The 21,819-nt window shown below is 21.8% G+C and overlaps 1 protein-coding gene across 2 annotated transcripts in view; it reads left to right on the forward strand.

Annotated features, from left to right (window-relative positions):
- LOC122504579 (metabotropic glutamate receptor 7-like) overlaps positions 1-21,819 on the forward strand; it is a 330,791-nt gene that overhangs the window by 152,366 nt on the left and 156,606 nt on the right. The window lies entirely within an intron of this gene.

The following is a 21,819-nucleotide window of genomic DNA, read 5'->3' on the forward strand; positions in this document are numbered from 1 at the left end:
AGTTTTTTTGAAACTAATTGTAAGATAAAATTGTGAAACTTTGAAATAGTTTCAATTGTAAAGCACAATTTTATTTACTTACAATACTTTTTAATTTAATAATTAATAATAATAATAATAATAATTAATAAAAATAATTAATTTAAAATACTTTTTAATTTAGGTTTAGTAGAAAAGAACAGTTTGAGTATTGAATATTGTGTTTCAGTAGTAAAGTCCAGTTGTAGTCAGACAAAACCGTTTTTTCTGTTCATTCAGTGTCAGTAGTAAAATTACAGTTTTAGTCAGCCAAAAATATTTTTTGCACCATATAATTTCAGTAGTAAAGTACAGTTTCAGTCAGACTAAATTTTATTGTATCCTTCGGTTTTAGTAGTTAAGTACAGTTTTAGTCAGACAATATTTTGTGTAGATTTAGTTTCAGTAGTTTTGTGCAATTCTAGTCAGACAAAACATTTAGGTTGCAGTAGTAAATGAAAGTTTGCGCCAGACAATTTTTTTTCGTTTTTCTTCATTTTAGTCAGACCATGTTTCTTGTGCACTTAGTTTCAGTAGTAAAATACATTTTTAGTCAGACAAAAATATTGTTTGCATTATATAATTTAAGTAGTAAAGTACATTTTTAGTCAGACAAAAGTAGTTAAGTACATTTTTAGTCAGACAATGAAACGTGTAAATAATAAATGAAAAATTACTATAAATACATAACTATATACTAATTAAATAATACATTTTTTATTATTCAAAAGAATTAGTGATAAAATAATAATAAACTCTTTTGTCAAAATAATAAAATAAATAATAATAGAAAAAATAAGTAAAATTTTCATTTGTAAAAAATATCCGAAAAAATGAAAATATTGATTTTATACCATTCAAGTGGAATATATATCTTTAAACGAAGAGTCGAATGATCTTTGAAGCGTATTGAATCTATTCCGATATACGATGTGAGTTCGCGGACCCGGAAGTGTGGATAGACGAAGCGTTAACATCCGCCCAACATCTGGAATCTGTCCAAATGTGTCAGTTTGCAAATTTCAATTCAGAATAATAATTTCTTAAAATTGTTTGCTTCCGTTATTATATACGTGGTCTTTTCCCTTCTTACCTCATTAATAATCAAAAGAAAAAGAAACAAAATTCCCTTGAAAAAAATTTATATTCCACTGACAAAACCCTGAGGCACTGACTTTAATTTCAATTTTTGTAATTCTGTACCTTTTTCCCCTTTAAAAAAAAAACAATTTTTTTATTTCATTAAAATTCATCATTTTAATATAAAAATAAAATTTGAATAAAATACATGCAGATACAATTTAATGCATATCGGGAAAAATATGAAATAAAAAATAATAAAATAAAATTATATATACTTGTTTCAAAAATTTGAAATTCATAGATGAATGCTCTTTTAATTAAACTTTTATTCCTGTTTTAATAAAATTCCGTTTGAAATCAAAGACTACACACTGGTTCATAGATTTTAACGAACCATTTTTTTTTTTTCGCCCGATGGAGGACCCAGATAGCGAGTTCAAATCGATAATCTAGAATAATTCGATTATATTCTGATTATGTAATCTTCTTTTGTTTTGCGCGTGAACCATATTTATCGGATAAAAAAAATTTATAAACGTGTATGTGCTTTTTTTACAATATTCAGAAATATTTATTTTTAAAAAATATTTATAAAAAGGTAGACGCAACAGTCAAAGTACATTCACTGTATTTATACTGAAAATTCATCTTCTGACACAATTTTTATTTATTTTGCCTTTCATTAAAAAAAAAGTTTTTTTTTTACTTCTCTCAGAACTCTGAATAAAAAATTTAATACTGGGAATTTTTATCAAAAAGTTTAAATGGAAACAAAATTTAACAATTAATTAATAGGTTAATTAACTTTTCTATTATTTAAAAAATATTGTTTCTATAGACAATAAATTCATTGTATATTCAACAGATTGCACTATAAACAGACCCGTGTTGTTTATTTTTGTTCTAAAGCAGCTATAGAAATTTAATTACTGTTAATGACTACCGTGAATATCTTTTAATTAATTTAATTAAAATAAAATTAAAATTCTAATTAAAAGTACTGTTTGTATTTATTTTCATTTTGTAAACAATAATTATGAATAAATTATTTGTAATTATTTTTTTTTTTTGGCTGTAGAATATTATTTTGTTTATGCATTAGTAATGTATTTTTTTTTCCCAACATATTGTATTTCGTTTGATGCTCAATTATTCGTTGTTAACTCCATTAGCTTAAAATTATACTCGAGAGGAGGTACTTTAAACGAAATTCGAGAGATCTGTTGACAAATTAAGCACAACATTCAGTCAACATTCAAGATATATATTCGGCTCATGTTACAAAACAAGTTTCAAAGTGTATTTCTCTCTGGAAAATTAGTTGTGACGGTTGTTTTTAAAGTTTATTGTCTATTGAAATTTTCTTTTCCCCCTCAATGTAAATTTTTTTGGGAGAAATTTTTCTTTTTATTTTATTGTAGAATTTTTTTACATGTCGAGACGTTGACTATCAATGAAAAATTGGAAAAAAGAATAAATTTTTAATTGTACAAAACTGCAAGAATTAATAATAAAGTATTAAAATTAAAAATATATTATAAATTGATTTTTAAATGGAATAAAAATTAAGAGAGCAAACATCTTTTTGAATGTATGTAAAAAGAAATTTTTTTTGAAATAATTAATTTTACATTGATTTTAAATTTTTAAGACAATTGTGAATATAAAATTCGAAGCGGAAGTAAATACAGTGAAATGTGAAACAAAACAAACATAACGATTTCGATAGTTGGCGCTGTATTACTATCCGGATTTCAGTTGATGTGAAACTTTTTTCCAACGGTAATAAAAACAGAATGAACGAAATGGGACACGAAAGTGCAATAAGCGATCTGCCAGTAAAGTAAGTGAGGAAGAGAGAGAGAGAGAAAGAGAGGCAAACTCGGGTGGAAATTATCCCATAGAATGAGTGGAGAACTCTACTTGGAAAAATACATACACGAGACATGAAGTTTAAACAGAAAATCCTCTATACTTAACTCCTGAGAGTTGCAAGAAAAAAAAATCTTAGACAGTGACGACAAAACAATTCTTTTAAAATTTTTCTTCATTCTCTCGAAGAAATAACTGTTTAAAAAAACATTTTATTTCTTAAAAAAATTCAATTTAATCTACCATGAGATAGTAGAAAAAAAAAATATTAGTGAATTACAATTTCTAAATTCTTTTCCAAGTGGAAAAGGAGAATTTTAGTCAGACAAAATTTTTTGCGATTTATTTTTATTTCTATCGCAGTGGTAAGTGACAGTTAGAGTATAGGACAAAATTGTTGTTTCTTTAATTATTCTGGCTCGAGGGAATATTTTCGAAGAATTTTATAATTAAATTAGTAGAAAACTACATTTTTAGTCAGAAATATATTTTTTTCTTCTTATATTGATATGTTGCAGTAGTAAACAAACGTTTTAGTCAGACAAGACGATTATTCTTTTATATTTACATTTAGTAGGAAATCTTAGACTTTGAATAAATTTTTTACTATTATTAGGTTAAAAATGTTTAAAAAAAATACCATTGTTATTCAATTTTTTCATATGGAAATTCACTTTGGTATTTTTTTTTGCATTTCCAACCTAAAAACAATGTTTTTTTTTTAATATAAGAAAATGCTTCAAATATTGTAAAAATTAAGTTTTTTATTCGTCAATTTTTTGTAAATACAAAAACATATTTTCTAGAAAATTGCAAATGGTTTTTAAAATCTAACAATTTTTAAGAAAAATAAAAATTCAAAAAGTGTCCAAAACATTTTTTAACTAATTTTATTTTCTAACCAATGATTTCCTATAAAGATAAAAATAATTAATAATAACTATAAAAATAATTTTATGAAAGATTTAAATCATTTTCTTAATATAGTTAAAAATGTAGACGAAGTGTTCACTTAAATTAAATAGTAAAAGGCAATTTTAACTAAATAATATTGTTGTGAACATTTAGATAAAGTAGTAAAAAAATATGTATATATATTTTATTTATTCTTAGTTTTGGTATTGAAAGACTGTTTCAGGAAAAACAAATTTTGTTGAGTTTACATTTATCATCAGTAGTAAAGGAATTGCTTTAGTCAGACACACTTTTTTTCTTATAATTATATAAATTTAGTAGCAAAAGACATTTCTTATCAAACAGTGATTTCTTTCATTACTAATTTCAGTAGTAAAGTGTAGCTTTAGTCAGACATTTTTTAAATTAACTATAATAATTTAAATGTTCTTTCATTCATTCACTTTTTCTGTTCAATTTTATTTGTTTTCAGTAATAAAATTCTGTATTAGTCAGACAACATTATTGATTATACGTAGTTTCTAGAATGGAATCATGTTTCATATGGTAAAAAATTTGTTGAAGTTGAAGCAAAAAAGTTATAATGTGTTTTTTATACTCTTTCTAAAGCAACATTTTAATTTCAGTAGTAAAATACTGCTTTGGTCAGACAAAAATGTTTTAATCAGACAAGAGAATTTTAACAAATAGCTACTTCAATTTTAGTAGAAAAAATTTGTTCGACAGACAAGGCGATCATAAATTTGCGCCAATTTTCGCTGCAGTAGAAAAAACTATTTTAGTCAGAGAATTCCGTTAGAAAATTCTTTTTATTCAGTTGCAGTTCGGTGGAAATTCAGTTTATACTAAAATTCAGTAGTAACAATATTTCAAGTCAGACAAGAAACTTTTCCAGTTTATGTGGTTTCACACTCACTGGATAAAATCCAATTACAAGTAAACAAAATCAGTTTCACTTTCAGTCACAAATAAACTAAAGAAATTTTGTTTTCTCATTTATCTCGAGTTTCACAAATTTAAAGTAATTTAAGTAATGCAAAATTTTATCGAACTCGTAGAATTCAGAATGAGTAGTAAAAGAACATTTCAGTAAGACAAATCATTTGAAATTTCTGTAATTCTTCTTGTTAAATGAGTAGTAAAATACAAATTAGGTCAGACAAGTTTCAAATTATTCCACTTTCTATCCATAAATCACTAGTATAAAATGTATAAATTGGATCATTTTAGTCAGAGATTTGATTAAAATTTATTATCAATTCAATATCACAAAAGAAGGGGAAAAAAATCTTTTTCCACTGTTTATTAACAATGACATTTACTTTTCTAAAAGTGCATAAAAGAATAAAGAGACACTTGAAAGGTCTTGGGGAAATATTTAAAGGATGTTCGGGAAAATGTGTTTAAAAAGAAAAAGAAAAATATTCCTTAAGAAAGTCTCAATGTTGGAAATTGACTTTTTCTTTTTCTTTACTTTTCTGAAGACTATGGTGCGCACTTAGTTGATGTAGCTTGTTGTTAGAGGCAAGCTAAGAGAAGAGAGAGAGAGAGAGAGAGAGAGAAAGTCTCAAGGAAATGAGATTAAAAGAATAGTGACAACTTAGCCCAGGAAGGACATGGTCTATTTCGTGATGAGAATATTAAATTTTCCTTTTTCTATTTTATCCCTCTGTTTTTCTTACTCTTATTAACTAACATTTCCCTTACTTTGCTAAAAGCGCTTATGTATTAGAGATAAAAAAAAATATTCGATTTATAGAAAATTCTATTTTTACTCTAAAATTAAATTAACTGTTAGTGCAAAAGAAATTTCTTTGACCACTACTTAGAAATTTATATAAATTACTATACACACTATTATAAATTAATAAATAACACGTTCAACCAAATTAAATAAATTACTCAAAGGTACATTTCATGTACTTGATATTTATTTTATTTCTACTGTCAAATTCACCATAATAAATTTTTATTTTCACTTTCATTTTTACTTTCACTTTGAGAGATTTTTCTTTCATCTTCGTTTTCACTTTCAGAGATTATTATTTACTTTCGTTGTCACTGATAAATTTTTATAATAATAATATTATTATAAATAATATTATTATAAATATTATAATAATATTTGTAATAATTATTATAATAATAATAAGTAATAAGCAGTCAAAATGAAAGTGAAAATGACAGTGAAAAAAATCCTTTCAAGTGAAAGTGAAAATAAAAGACAAATTGGAAATAAATTACATAATCGACTAATCAAATAACTTTTTCACACTTAAGTGAACACTATAAGTTTAATTAATTATTTAAGAGGAGGGTTCGCCTACACTTTTTTATCAAAAAAATAATTTAAATCTTCCATAAAATTATTTTTATAGTTATTTTTTGAAAGAAATTCAATGTCCATAAATTCTTAGATTTTAAAATTTATCCGTAATTTTGTAGAAAATATGTTTTTGTATAGGCAAAAAATTGTTGAATGTAAAAATTGATTTTTACTATTTTTGAGGCATTTTTAAAAATTTTTTTAGGTTGAAAATGATAAAAAATAGTATTGTTATTCAATTTTTTTATAGGAAATTCATTTGTTCATTTTTCTTACTAATTTTAAAGCATAATTTTTTGAAATTAATAATAATAAAGTACCTACATATTCCGGTAATCTGTTCGCAGTTTGAAGTTATTTGTTGTTTGCCTTTTTGGTTCTAAACTTTTTTATCATTTTTCGTTCCAAATATTTTTAATTTTAAAATTGATGTATCAAAAATCGTCGAATTATTGCAAAGAATTTTATCCAAAAAATTTGATAGTAATACAATTCCTTCAAACAATTTTATTATTTAGGAAAATAACTGAATTTTATTAAAATTTTTAAAAATCCTAATTAAATTATTTTGAAGAATTTCTTTGAATTTTTTTTTAAATTAAAGTTTTCTTTAAGAGTTTCTTTAATAATTTTAATTGAAAATTTTGAAAGCAATTGGATTTTATGAAGAAGAATTTTATATTAAAATTGCATTGAAAATACATGAATTGTTGCGAAGAATTTTACTATTTACAAAAATAATTGAATTGTTCGTGGAATTCTATTAAAAAATGTTTTGAAAAGAATTGAATTTCTGCAAAGGATTTTACTATTTATAAAAATAATTGAATTATTGCAAAGAATTTAACTATTTATAAAAATAATTGAAATGTTTTAAAGAATTTACTAGAATTTTAAGAAATACCTAATTAAATTGTTATGAAGAATTTTATATAAATATTTTAAAATAATGAAATTTTTTTGATAAATTTAATTAAAGTTGTTTCGAAAATTATTAAATTTCTTTAAAGAGTTTTATCAAAATTAAGTATATTCAAAATAACTGAATTCCTTTAATTTTTTTTACGAATATATTTAAAAATTGCATTGAAAGTACTTTAATTTTTATATAGAATTTTTTAAAAATATTTTGAGAATAAATGAATTACTTTTAGAGAATTTTAAATTCTTGTTGAAATTTAATTTTATGGAAATTTTTGAAAATAATTGAATTCCTGCAAAGAATTTTCCTATTTATAAAATTAATTGAATTATTGCGTAGAATTTTACTAATTATAAAAATAATTGAATTTTTTCGAAGGATTTATTAAAATTGTAGAAAAAAATTGAATTTTTTCGAAATGTGTTAAAATTTATAAAAAAAAATTGAATTCTTCCGAGGAATTCAATTAAAATTGTTTTGAAAATAATTGAATTTTTGTAAAGATTTTAATATTTAAAAAAATAATTGAATTGTTTAGAAGGATTTATTAAAATTTTAGAGAATAATTGAATTTCAATAATAATAAAAATAAATTTTTTCATTTGAAAACTTTTTTGTGGATTCAAAAACATATTTTCTGGAAAATTGCGAAGGATTTTCAAAATCTAACAATTTTTAAGAAAAGTAAAAATTCAAAAATGGTCAAAATATTTTCTGATCGATTTTATTTTATGACCATTGAATTCCTTTAAAAAAATTATTGTAAATATTCAATTTAATAAAGATTTAAATAATTTTCTTGATATAGTTAAAAATTTAGGTGAACCCTCATTATGTAGGTGAACCCTTAATTAATTAATTATATTATTAAATATTAATTGGAATTTACATCAAATAATAGAATAACTAGTTTCAAGTAAAATTTATTTACCTTAAATTAAAAGTTTCTGTTTTAAGTAAATAATTATTTTTTGCTTTATAATCAAATAAATTATTTAAATAATCAAATTAAGTTTTAGATTAAAATTTTTTTAAATTTTTAATTCTAGAAACTTATTTTGATGTAATTAAATTTTGTTTAATAGACAACAAACATTTTTAGCTGATTATAGATTTCATTTTTCCAAAAACTTTGTACAAATATTTTCTGGTTTTTTATTTATAAATAGAAATTTGTTACCGAAGCAAAATTTTATTATTTTACCTTTATCATCGCATCGGAGTTACATTTTTTTTTGTTTTTTTTCGAAAAATCGACACCTATGATATAATAAAAATCTATATACGATTGATTCTTTTACTTATATAGTGTTAAATTTCATCTTCACAGTAACCTCTCTCTCTCAATTCCCTAATCAAATTACATCTTTAACTCTCTTGGGAAATATACAGTTTTTCTTTCTGTCGATATATATATATATATATATATAAAGAGAAATACGTGAACATTTGTTTGAAAAATTTAAAAACGATATTTTTATTTAACTTAAGATTTCATTTTTTTGTATTCGATATAAATTCAAAAATCAAAATTCACTTCTTTTGGACGAGATTTTATTAATCAATAAAATAATATTTATTAAATAAATCGTAAATAATGCTTCTGCCTTTTCGCAGAAATAAATATTATATATACGTCGTTTTTGGTTCCTATCCACTTTTGTTAATTTTTCAGTTTCAGAAACATATATTTCCGAAGATAAAAATTCCTATTACTATTTTCTTAATTAAAATTTTCTTATACAGAAAAAATAAAATCTCAAAGTGAGAAGAAAATTTCGCTCAACAATTATTATTATTATAAACTAAAATTCGTTTTTTAATTCTTAAAACAAATAATCAAATAGAAAATGTCTGACAAAAATATCATCTGACTAAAATTGTCTTTCACTACGGAAATTAAATTTACATAAAAAAAATCTTTTTTTAAAGATTGGGAATTTTTCGCTCGATTTTGGTTATACAATATCTTCTTTTTCTTCTTTTTTCTCAGTCGCTCAAAATATGCAAGAGAGGGAGATTTTACTAAAAGCCTGACAGTCTTCGACGTATCTCTCTCTCTCTCTCTCTCTCTCCCTTTCACTTATTCTCTCTGTGAATGTGTGTGTAACTGTATAATCTCCCTGTAACGTCACATCTGTTTCACGATCTTATCCGTCTCAAATAAATTATTCCATTTCCACATTCAGCTTAGAGGATATCAATTTCTCGTCAATTTTAGTCGCGTATTAGTGGAAAATACAATTCTCCCTATTAGTTCTCTAGCGATACCTTTAGGGATATTTCTCTATTATTAATTGCTTTTCATTGCACTCTGTATCGATAATGGCAACAATGTTCCAAAAAGAATTATAGAATTTAAAAATTTTCTAATGTAAATTTTTGTTAAAAACACGAAAAAAAATTCAATTTTGGAGAAATTACAAATAATTGCAAAAATTCAATTATTTTCAAAAAAAAAAAATAAAATTCTTTTTATAAAATTCAACTATGTTCAAAATTTGAAAAAATTCTTATAAAAATCCCAATTATCTTTATAAATAACAAAATTCTTCTCCAAAGTTCAATTATTTTCATAAATTTGAAAAAAATTCTTGTCCTAATTTTAATTATTTTCAAAAATAAAATGCATTTTTCTAATTTCAATGATTTTCAATATCTACTATTTTAATAAAATTTCCCAAAAATAATTCAATTATTTAAAAAAAATATTAATAAAATTGTATGCAAACATTTAATTATTTTCCTAAATAATAAAAATTTCACAGGAATTCAATTATTTTCATAAAAAATAGTTTAAAATTCTTGAAAATAATAATTAAATTAAAATAATGAAAATAATTTTGATGAAGTTACAGTAACAATATTCTTATAATATAAAAAAATAATTTTATCTTTCGGTCATCTTTAATTATTAGAAAACATGAAGAAATCAATCACTCCGAGTCTTCGACTTGGAACAATCGCTATCTTCATGTTTTATAAAAATATTCTTATAAGTTATTGAATTTAAAAAAAAAGTTTGAATTTAAAATTTTTGAATGTCCTAATTCCTGTGGAAAATCCTGTTCCAAAAATAAGATTAAAAATAGAAATTGTGCAAATATTTTTCTTCTTTTTCTAAAATAAAATAATAATTTTGTTAAAAAAATTGTGATTTATAAAGAAAAATAATGCAAAATAAATAAATTTTCTATTTCTTAATCACAGTTGTTTAACGATTTTCTAATTTTGCTTAAAAGTAAAGAACAAAAATTTGCATAATTTAAATTTGACAAAACATAATATTTAACAAAATTTTAGTCTTTTAATGAAAAGAAGTGAAAAAAATTCTGATGATTTCTATTTGTCATTACAATTTTGAATTAATTATAAAATAAAAATAATTATAACATAATAATAAAATATACAATCTATCTAGAGTTAAGAAAAAACAAAAGTTTTTTTTTACATATTTTAATTTAATTACTTTTTAAAAATATTTTTTGTTAGAACATTGGTAGAGAATTTCAGTAGAAAATTACAGTTTACGTCAGACATATTTTTTTGTTGAATAAATTTAAATGCAGTAGCAAAAAACACTTTTATCCAAACAATAATTTTGAGTACATTTAGTTTAAGTAGTAAAGTTTAAATTTAGTCAGACAGAATTTTAGCTGAACATGATCTTTCAGTAGAAAATAAGTAGTACAGTAGTTTTTATGTTTCATTTCAAATAGGAAATAAAAATAAAGTAAAAATAAATTTTTGCTTATAATTATTAGTAGTAGAACATATCATCAGTCAGACCATATTTTTATATGTATTTAGTACCTACTATTAGTAAATTAAATTATTAATTAATTTATTAATTTAATTTAATTTAATTTAATAATTTATTAATTTATTTAATTATTAATTATTAATTTATTATTTCGAGACTTCGACTCGAAGTGACTGATTTCTTCATGTTTCAATTAAATAAATATTAGAAAATAAAAATTTCAAATAATATAAAAAAAAAATTCAATTAGGTATACACTTTTTCAAAAAAATTAATTTCAAAATTCAAATATTTCTAAAAATTCACACTATATTGCTTTTAATATTCAATTATTATCTAAAATTCTAACTGAACTTCATTTTTAAATTAACTTTTATTAGAAAATTCTACTAGAATGCAATTATTTAAATACAAAAATAAATAATTTATTGAACAATTCAATGTTTCTTAAATTCAAATTCTCATAAAGAATTTTATCATCATATTTTTAAAAAATTGAATTCTTTCGACGATTTTTAATAAAATTTTTAAGAATATTTACATTTTTCGAGAAATTTAATTAAAATTGTATTTAAAAATAATTAAAATAATTGAAATTCTGCATTGGGTTTTATTATTTATGAAAATAATTGAATTCCTAAAAAGAATTTTATTATTTCTGAAAATAATTGAATTCCTAAAAAGAATTTTACAATTTGAGAACATAATTAAATTTCTGTGAAGTATTTTATTACTCTTGAAAACAATTAAATTTCTTCAATAATTTGTAACTTCTCCAAAATTAAATTTTTTTTAGTGTTAACTAAAATTTTTTTATAAATCCATTATTTTTAATAATTTTTGAAAAAGTTTTTTGTGAATTTTCAAATTTATTTGTTTTTAACTGAAATTCATTTTTAAATCAATTTTTATTAGTAAATTCTACTAGAATTCAATTATTTAAATACAAAAATAAATTATTTATTGAATAATTGAATGTTTCTTAAAATTAAATTCTCAGAAAGAATTTTATTAACAAATTTTTAAATAATTGAATTTTATTATTTAGAAAAATAATTGAATTATATTGCTAAGAATTTTATTAGAATTTTTGAAAATAATTGAATTTCAGAGGAATTTTATTATTTATAAAGATAATTGAAATTTTGATGAGAATTTTAAAAAATTGTTGAACATAATTGAATTTTTGTAAACAATTTTATTACTTTTGAAAATAATTGAATTTTTACAATTATTTGTAATTTCTCTAAAATTCTCTAAATTATATAGTAGGATTTACGAACTGTTCGTTCATTTTTAATCAAATTATGGAATTTACGGACCTTTTTTTTAAAAAAAAAACTGACTTTTACGGACTTGTAGCAAATTTACGGATCTTTACGGGATTTATAGACTTAGTTCGAGCATTTTTTTCTCCTTTTTCGAAATTTCAAAAATTGAAAATTGAGTAAAATATTCTCTCCAATTGTCAGTAGAGTGCTATAATGGAAAAGTAAAATTCTTTTATTCATACGAATTTTTATACATTTGCTATCCATTTTTTTCTTTTTGCTTTTCGTCTCCTTCGCAGGAAACTTCTTTTTTTCAACAATTTTCAAAAGAGAAAAAATTGGTCGTTTCAAGTACAAGACTTATACTAAATTCTCTTTCAACGGATAATTAATCCGCTGAGAGAGGAAATAAGAAGGTTCTTCGGCTCTTTATAAATTTAAAATTAAAAATACTTAAAAATTCTCCCAAGCTTTTACTTTCTAAGTAATTATGCAGGACCATATAAGAAACGTGTATATATATAATATAAAACAATAAAAAAATATTAATCTCAGTAAGAGTGTCAAACTGTTTATAATGTAAATATGAAAGCAAGCTTTGTGTAATTTATTCCTTGCTTTGTATAAAGAAATTTTTTCTTTTTTTTTTTTGCAATTTTCTGCGTATAAAATGAATATTTTTTTTTCTCTTTTATATAGAAGGCGAAAGATATCGCAAAATTCTATGAAGGAAACCATTAATAGTATACGTGCTTTAAATTTTTGATTAAAATAGCTCACAAGTGTTTCATGAATGTTAAAATGATGAGACGCTTTGAAAGTTATATTTGAAGTTTCCAGTGTGAAAATAGATCTTCATTTCAATGCAGCTCTTTTAATTATTTCACTAATGAGTGTTGAGTTACTTTCTTGAATTTTATATTTACAAATCAAATTGAAAATGGTGTGCTTGATATCGTTGAATAAGAAAATGAACTTTTATCAATTCATTTATTTTTTAATGGATCTCATTATCTGTTTTTTTACTTTGTTTCAATGAGGAAATAAAATCGTTGAATAATTTACGAAATTTATCACAAATTTTCCTCATTAAAAAAAAGTAATAATTCTTTTAAGAAACATTAAATTTTTTCTATTCCTTGAATTTTTTTTTTACAATAATTAAATTGGAAAAACTTGAAAAAATTTTTTAATTTCTTGATGAATTAGAATTAAAATTTTTTTTGTATAAACATTATTTTCTTTCAGAATAAAAATGTTTTCTACTGTTTGTACCATTTTACTACTAATTGAAAGGAAACAAATGCTTTCTACAAATAATTCTTTATAAAAAATAACATTTGCTACTTTAAATTTTTAAATAATTTTTCTTTATTAAAAATTATTTAAATTATTGAATATTGTCATTCTATACGAATGGTTGAAAAAAAAGATAAAAATTATTTTTCGTGACAAAGAATTATTTGACTAAATAATTATTTTATAAGAAAAATACGCTTTTGAAAAAAAAGTAAATAGACTTTTACTAGATTGAAAAGAATATATACGAGACTTAATATTAAGAATAGAATTGAAAATTTGCAATGAAGATTCAACTTCTATAAGGTGAAAAAAAAAGTTTTCAGAAAGAAAGAAAAAATTGTGGACAGTAAGATGAATTGCAATAGAGAAGAAAAAAGTGGATTAGCTTTGAAAAATTTCGTTCATCTATTATTCTTCATTAAGTCGACATGTTCTAAGAAAATTAAATTCTTTTTTTTAATTTCTCATAATTTAAAAAAAAAAAAAAATTCCCTAACAAAGAAATCAATTATAATTTAATTTTTCCACTTTCTTCTCTCTTCGCAAATATTTCAAATCTTTTTTATTATTCTATTATAATTCCAAAGTTGCTATTTACATATTCTGTCATAATGTGAAATTAAACGATATTTGTCGTCAAAGAAAAAGAGAAAACGAAAAGTTTCATGAACTTTTCACACTTTTTTTTTCCTCTATTCTGCTTTTTTCATTCAGGAGAGTTTCGCAAAAAAGAAATGAAAACTTTCAGTCTCTTTATAGGAGAGAGCAAAAGTTATCACACTCATTAAAAGTTGTAATTTGCATTAGGAATGTTTAATCAATTTAAATTGGTAAAGAAAAAAAAATTTGTTAAAACAACTTTCAACTCTTTGTAACTTATGTTTGCTTTATTAATCATTGCAAAGTTTTGATAAACACAACGATATTTTATGATGGAAAAAAATATAATATATGTTTATTTTTGCTAATTTATAAGAGAAAATATTGTCGATAATTTATTTGAAATTATTTTCTGCTCTTTTTTCTCTTCGTGGGGGAGAAATTAAACACACGTCATTCAAATTATAATCCGTGTAAAATTTAACTTTAATATATCACTTTTCATTTAATTTTGAATTTGTTCCTTAAATAAATTTCATTTTCAAATGAATTGCTCGACTGTTTACCTCCAATGATTTATTCAACATTTTTCATTAATGTTGACACACTTTTCTTTGTTTGTTTTTCAAAAAATTTTTTTCCAATTTTCACATTTCATCGAGAAAAGAAACTATCAATTTTATTGATTGAAGAATAATTTTCTACTGAAATTAAGAAAAAAAGAAAAACTAAAATTGCGGGAACAAAAAAAACTTTTAATGCGTCTGAAATAAAATTTTTGATCTTTTAGAAAAATTTTAAAAAGACTTTGAAAAAAAAATCTTTTTTGCCTAAAATATAATTGGATGGGGGAATGAAAAAAAAAATGACGAATGAAACTTTCAAGCTGTCGTTGCAATTTCTATCGTTCTTAAAGCGACTACAACTATAAAGTGTCAGCTTCCGGTCACAGGCAAGCAATTCTGTGCATTTCTCTGTCGACATCTTTGAGAGTTACACTTCTTGATCCACCCTCAACAAGAAGTAGAAACTGAAAGAAAATAAAACTACACAAAAGAATGAAAATAAAAACAAACAAACAAAACAAAAAAAAAAGAAGAAGGAAATAGAAAAAGGAAAAAAAAAATTCTTAAAAGAAACGAAAGTTTTATGATCCTGGGAATAATCCGAACAATGTTTTTAAAACAAAACGAGAAAAAAATATTCCACCTTTGTCATGCACTGTGTAAAGGAAAAAGCATTGTGAATTTTTTAAAATATCTGAAAGTAAAAAATTTCTTCTATACATGTATGTAGAATTTTATATGGTGCGAACAGTGAGTATTCATTTATTTATAATTTTATTCCGTAGATTTTATTTTACAAATTTTGTAATATTTTAAAAATTTAATTTTTAAGATTAAAATTTTTTTTTTATATTTTTGAAACTTTTTTATTATTTAATTTCTGTCGGTAGTAATAAATTTTTTTATTTCTATATTCTTATGTTCTTAAATTCCTATAGTTTCAAATATTTATATTCTTCAGTTATTTCATTCATAAATTTTTTAATTTCAAAAATTATTATTTTTACTAAAATTCTTACATTTTGAAAATTTTATTCTTTCTAAATTCTAACATTTAAAAATTTTAACATTTCCTAAATTTTTGTATTCTTAATTTTTTATATTTTGCATTTTTCAAAATTCTATAGAAAATTCTATAGAATATGTAGAGCATTCTACAGAATATTTTATAGAATTTATCTATAGAAATATTTTTTTTTTAATTTCTTCACGAATTCTATAGAATTTGATTAGAAATATTTTATAGAATTCGTGAAGAATTTAAAAAAAGTATTTTTAGATAAATTTTAAAAAATATTCTGTAGAATGCTTTGTAAAGAATTAAATTTTAAAAAATAAGGAGTTAGAGATGAATGTTTTCATGTTTTTTAAAGGTTAAAGCATCATCAAGGGGTCTAAAGTATATTTAATTTTTTAAACATTATTTATTTTATATTATATTAATAAAATTTTTTGAAAAATATATAAACTCAAAGAATATAATGAAATATATTTGTGGAACAAATAATTGGCGGAAAAAAAGTTTTTGGAAAAAAAATTGGTGGAAAAAAGAATTAGTGAAAAAAAAGGTTTTTGAAAAAAAAAATTGTAGGAAAAAAAGATTCTTGTAAATAATTGATTGGATAAACTGGTGTTCAATCAAAATTACATTCTTAAATTCTAAAGTTTTATATTTTTTCATATTTTTCTCTTTTTACTTAATAATTAACTATATATGCTTGATTTATATTTCATGTTTACTTCATTTATTCATTTTTTTCGAAAATAATTGACATCTAATTCTCATTTAAATCAGTAATCAATATTTCTTTATAGAGGATAAAAATTATATATTCTACTGTAAAAAAATGTGATCGATGACTTTATTTCACACTTTACTGGTTTGAGAAATAACAACCTCGGGAGATATGAAATATGAGAATTTTCTTGATATCCATCAATATTATATAGTGTAATATATTTGTGTGTACTTTTTTCCAAAGAAACACTATGAGAATATGAAATTATTAAATTAGTAGTATATACAAAATATAAACATATATATATATATATGTGTGTGTATAGCATCTGGAATACACTTATAATTAAATGAATACTTGAAATTGCTCGTCAATGGAACTTTAATTGCGTATTGATTTCGTTGATTAGCCATGTGAAACCGTCAACTGGAAAATTATACAATGGCTCTTGGAACTTGAAGGAAGACACGTGCCTCACTGACAAACAATGTTTGTTGCACTACTATATTCTCTGCATTTTAATTCGTTATGATACTCTATTAAAAAAATTAGAAAAAACAATTAAATAATTTTTTGTCTAATCAGAAATTATGTAAAATTGTTTTTATAGTAGAAGAGAAATTTGTTTGCTGGTTGAATATATCTCTTGAAATTTAGATCTCTCTAAATTTTGATTTAATGAAAAATCGTTCACTACCTTCTCAATTATTTTAAATTAATTAATTTAGAAAATACTTTCTTTTATATTTAATTTTAATAATAGAATGTAGTTTCAGTTAAGCAAAACGACTTTTCGTTTTAATCATTTTAAATCGTTTTAAATCTTTTTAGTATAATTTGTTCTCCATGCAGGCAATGTTTCCGTGTAAATTTAAATTCAATAGTGAAAGTCAATTTTAATCAGACAATATTTTTATTTATATTTACTTTCAATAGTAAAAACTGCTTTATTCAAATAACGCTGGAGCATTTTTTTTTATCAAAAACCACTTGCACGAATGCATTCATTTTATTATTCTCCTACAATTTATAATTATATTTCAAATCAGTAGTTAAAGACTGTTTTAATCAGACCTTATTTTTATATTTAGTTTTAGTAGTAAACAATTATTAATTGGATTAAATTTTTTTCATATTTTATTTTTTCATATTTTATATTTCATGTCGTATTTTTTTCACAAAACAATTTATTTTTCTTCCAGTAGTAAAAGTCGATTTTAATCAGACGAATCTATCAAAATTGGTTTTAAGTAGTTTAAGTAAATTTCACCTCAGACGTCAATTTTTTTATAAATTTTAATTCTCAAATAGGAGTTGACAGTAATAATTCAAAATCTAAATTTTTATTTATTCGCTCTCAGTAGTAAAAGACAATTTAAGGCAGACTCTCATAAACTATTGGTATTGCAATTAACAATAATAATCTTCGTATTCATTCTTTCATTTTTTCTGTCCCTCACACTCCGAAGTTGCCTTTTGTGTATATTTTTGTTTTTTGGTAACTTTAGATAGATTGTACATATATTATATTATTATGTTATAATTATATTCATTCTATAATTAATTGAAAAGTAATGACAAATAGAAATCATCAGAATTTTTTAAATTTCTTTTCACTAAAAGACTAAAATTTTGTTAAATATTATGTGTTTTGGAAAAAGAAAAAAAATATTTGCATAATTCCTATTTTTAATATTATTTTTTGTATAAAATTCTGTTTATCTTTTATAAAAAGGAACTAATTTCCACCATTTCTATTTCTCAATTACAATTTTTTTAAACAAAATTCAAAGAGTTCTTAAAAATAAAAGAACAGATTTTTTATAATTTATATCAAAATTGATTTATCAATTATAAATTTTTAACAAAATTTCAATTTCCTTTTGGAAAAAAAGGAAAAAATTTATATAGATTTTAGATTTTCTTGAAAAATGGGATTAATCACATTTTTCAAGAAAATCTTGAGTATTTTGTTTAAAAGGAGTGAAAACCTTGGAGAACTTATATTTTTGAATCACGATTGTTATAGAAATTTTAATTTCTTCAGAAAGTAAATTCCAATCTAATCAAATTCATTGAAAATTAAAATCTTACAATTTCAAATTAAAACCTTGTGAAGTTAATCTATTTATGAATAAATTGTAAACGCAACTCTTTTAAAAGTCAATTAATTTTGACATATTTAAGTAAAATTAAAAGTTTTTTAATCTTCTCAAAATTTTAATTTTATTTTTTAAGAAATGATAGTTGTTCAAGAATGAAGTTATTTAAAAAGAAATTATTGTCAGAAATAGAAAAAAATTCTCTTAAAAATTCCAATTATCTCTATAAATAACAAAATTCTTCTCCAAAGTTAAATTATTTTCATAAATGTCAAAAAAGTTCTTGTCCTAATTTCAATTAATTTCAAAAATAAAATGCATTTTTCTAATTTCAATTATTTTCAATATCTACAATTTTAATAAAATTTCCCAAAAAGAATTCAATTATTTAAAGAAAATTTTAATAAAATTGTATGCAAATATTTAATTATTTTCATAAATAATAAAAATTTTACAAGAATTCAATTATTTTCATAAATAATACATTTTTTTTAAGGAATTCAATTATTATTTTCATAAAAAATAATTTAAAATTCTGGAAAATAATAATTGAATTAAAATGATGAAAATAATTTTGTTGAAGTTACAGTAACAATATTCTTATAATATAAAATAATGATTTTAACTCTCGATCATCTTTAATTATTAGAAAACATGAAGAAATTGATCACTCTGAGTTTTCGACTCGGAGCAATCGATATCTTTATGTTTTATAACAATATTTTTATAAGTTGTTTAATTTAAAAAGGTTTGAATTAAAAATTTTTGAATGTCTTAATTTCTGTGGAAAATCCTGTTCCAAAAATAAGATTAAAAATAGGAATTGTGCAAATATTTTTCTTCTTTTTCTAAAACAAAATATTAATTTTGTTAAAAAAATTGTGATTTATAAATAAAAATAATGCAAAATAAATAAATTTTCTATTTCTTAATCACAGTTGTTTAACAATTTTCTAATTTTGTTTAGAAGTAAAGAACAAAAATCTGTATAATTTCAATTTGACAAAACATAAAATTTAACAAAATTTTAGTCTTTTAATAAAAAGAATTTTAAAAAATTCTGATGATTTCTATTTGTAATTACAATTTTGAATTAATTATAAAATAAAAATAATTATAACATAATATACAATCTATCTAAAGTCAACAAAAAACAAAAGTTTAAACAAAAGACAACTTCAGAATGTGAAGGACAGAAAAAATAAATGAATGAAAGAACATTCAAATTATTATAGTTAATTAATTCTAAACATTTAATTTTTTCCAGTACTTTTAATAATTTTAATTTTAATTTTTTAATTTTTTTTTAATTCTTGACTTTTTCCTGAATTCCCTGTCTTTGAATAAATTATTATAAAGTTATAATCGTATTAAAACTATATTCCAATTCATATATTATTTTTATGAAAAAAATTTTAATGAAATATTTTTAAATTTTATTATTTTTAAAATTGTTAATTTTATTTTGAAAAAAGCAAGGAAGGAGTTAGCCGCGCGAATTGTGGTTGGTTTGCATTCATTAATTTATAATTTTTATTTAAAAAATAGTATTTTTTATCTAGAAAAAAATTGTTAATCGAACTGAATTGCTTAAATTTGTTTAAATTCAGTAGTAAAAGTAATGTTTCAGTCAGACAAAACGATATTTTCGTGTAAACATTTATTTTCACCACTGAAACTTGTAGTAGTAGTAATTAATAAGTAGATTTTTAATAATAATTTAAAAAACAAAAAATTATGGAAAAAAAGAACACGTGATTCTTATTAATATAATTAAAATAAAAATGTATTATGTCAGTGCTAAAAAGAAAAAAAAATAATTGGTCTTTAAATAATAAAAAAAAATTGAAATAGGTACAGTGAAGTGACACGGACGCTTCGCCTTGATATTATGCGAATGTGTTTTTCGATTACATTTGCCCATGCAAATCTGTTCAACATATTGAATTTCGATGCGATGCCGGGGATTTACCGAGTTTGAAATGTCCTTTCACTATATGTATATGTATATAAACAATGTATATAGATACGAATAGATCATGAGTGTACACTGATAAAATCGATATTGACATGCATTTCAAAAACATGTTGGTCTCATAAATCTAAAATATTGATAATTCACTTGAATAAGTTTTTCTGTTGTATATATATATATATATATATACAAGATACACACAGTGACCAATATTTTCCAGCGCGGATAAATAATTGAATAAAAGAAAAATCCTCGTATATAATTTTCTAAAGAGTCCAAAGGAGGGATTAAACTTGTTTTTTTGACTTCATTAAATTTTTCTTGCTCCCTCTCTCTTTTTCTTCTTCTATATATATATATATGTGCATATTGATGCTCCTGTTGTAATTTATTTCGGTACGAAAACTTTCAAGTTTCTACGAATAAGTCTTATTTTTTCCCTTTTTATACAATGGAGGGAAAAATTTTCAAAGAAAATTGTTGACTTAACTGAAAGTTGCGCGTTTTTAAAGCGAATTGTACTTTTCTAGAGAGCTAGTTTGTGTAAATGTGTCGCTGGAGAATTAAAAACTTTTTGAATCTAGAAATGAGAAAGTCTGAAATTTTATGTTTGAACATGAATGTTATAGTTTTTCTTACAGAGTTATAAATAATAATTTCTATTTCAGCGTGGTGAGAATTTAAAAAAGAAAAAGAAAAAGCTTTAAATTTGTTTATCACTTTTTTTTGGAACTTTTCCATAAATTTTTCGCTTAGATGAGAAATAATTATTATTCTCTTGTATTTTAGATTACGATTATGTTTTTTTATTTATGTATTTTAAGATTGAAAGAGGAAAAATCAAAATATTTAACAATGAAAATTAAAAATAAATTATCACTAAAAACGGAGGCGAAAACTTTTTTTTGAAAAGAGAAAGTTTTATTATTTGGTTTGGCTTTTTTTAGAATTTTAAATTTTGCTTTTATCTTTTTAATTTTGTATTGTCTTTTATTGTTAGACACTCGGTATCGATTTTTCAGTTTTTTAGAGATAATTTCAGCTTTTGTTTTCACAGAAATTGTTTTTATTTTATCCTTTAAAGTTTGGAAATCCTGTTTATAATTTTTTCTTAATAGAATGAAAATAAACTTTTTTCTTTGAAACAAAACATAATTTATTGTTTATTTTATACAAAAAGTAAATTTTTTATAAAACAAATGGTTCTTTATCCAAAAAAATAACTTGTTTTATACATACAATAATTTCTTGCTTTTTTAACAACAAATAATTCTTTTTAGACCAAAGAATAAGTTTTTTCTAACGAAACAATAATTTTTTTTGTATGCAACAAAATTTTTTTTTTTACACAAAAGCAATTTTTTG

The sequence above is a fragment of the Leptopilina heterotoma genome, unplaced genomic scaffold (genome assembly GCF_015476425.1).
Source record: "Leptopilina heterotoma isolate Lh14 unplaced genomic scaffold, ASM1547642v1 Lhet_305, whole genome shotgun sequence".
NCBI lineage: Eukaryota > Metazoa > Arthropoda > Insecta > Hymenoptera > Figitidae > Leptopilina > Leptopilina heterotoma.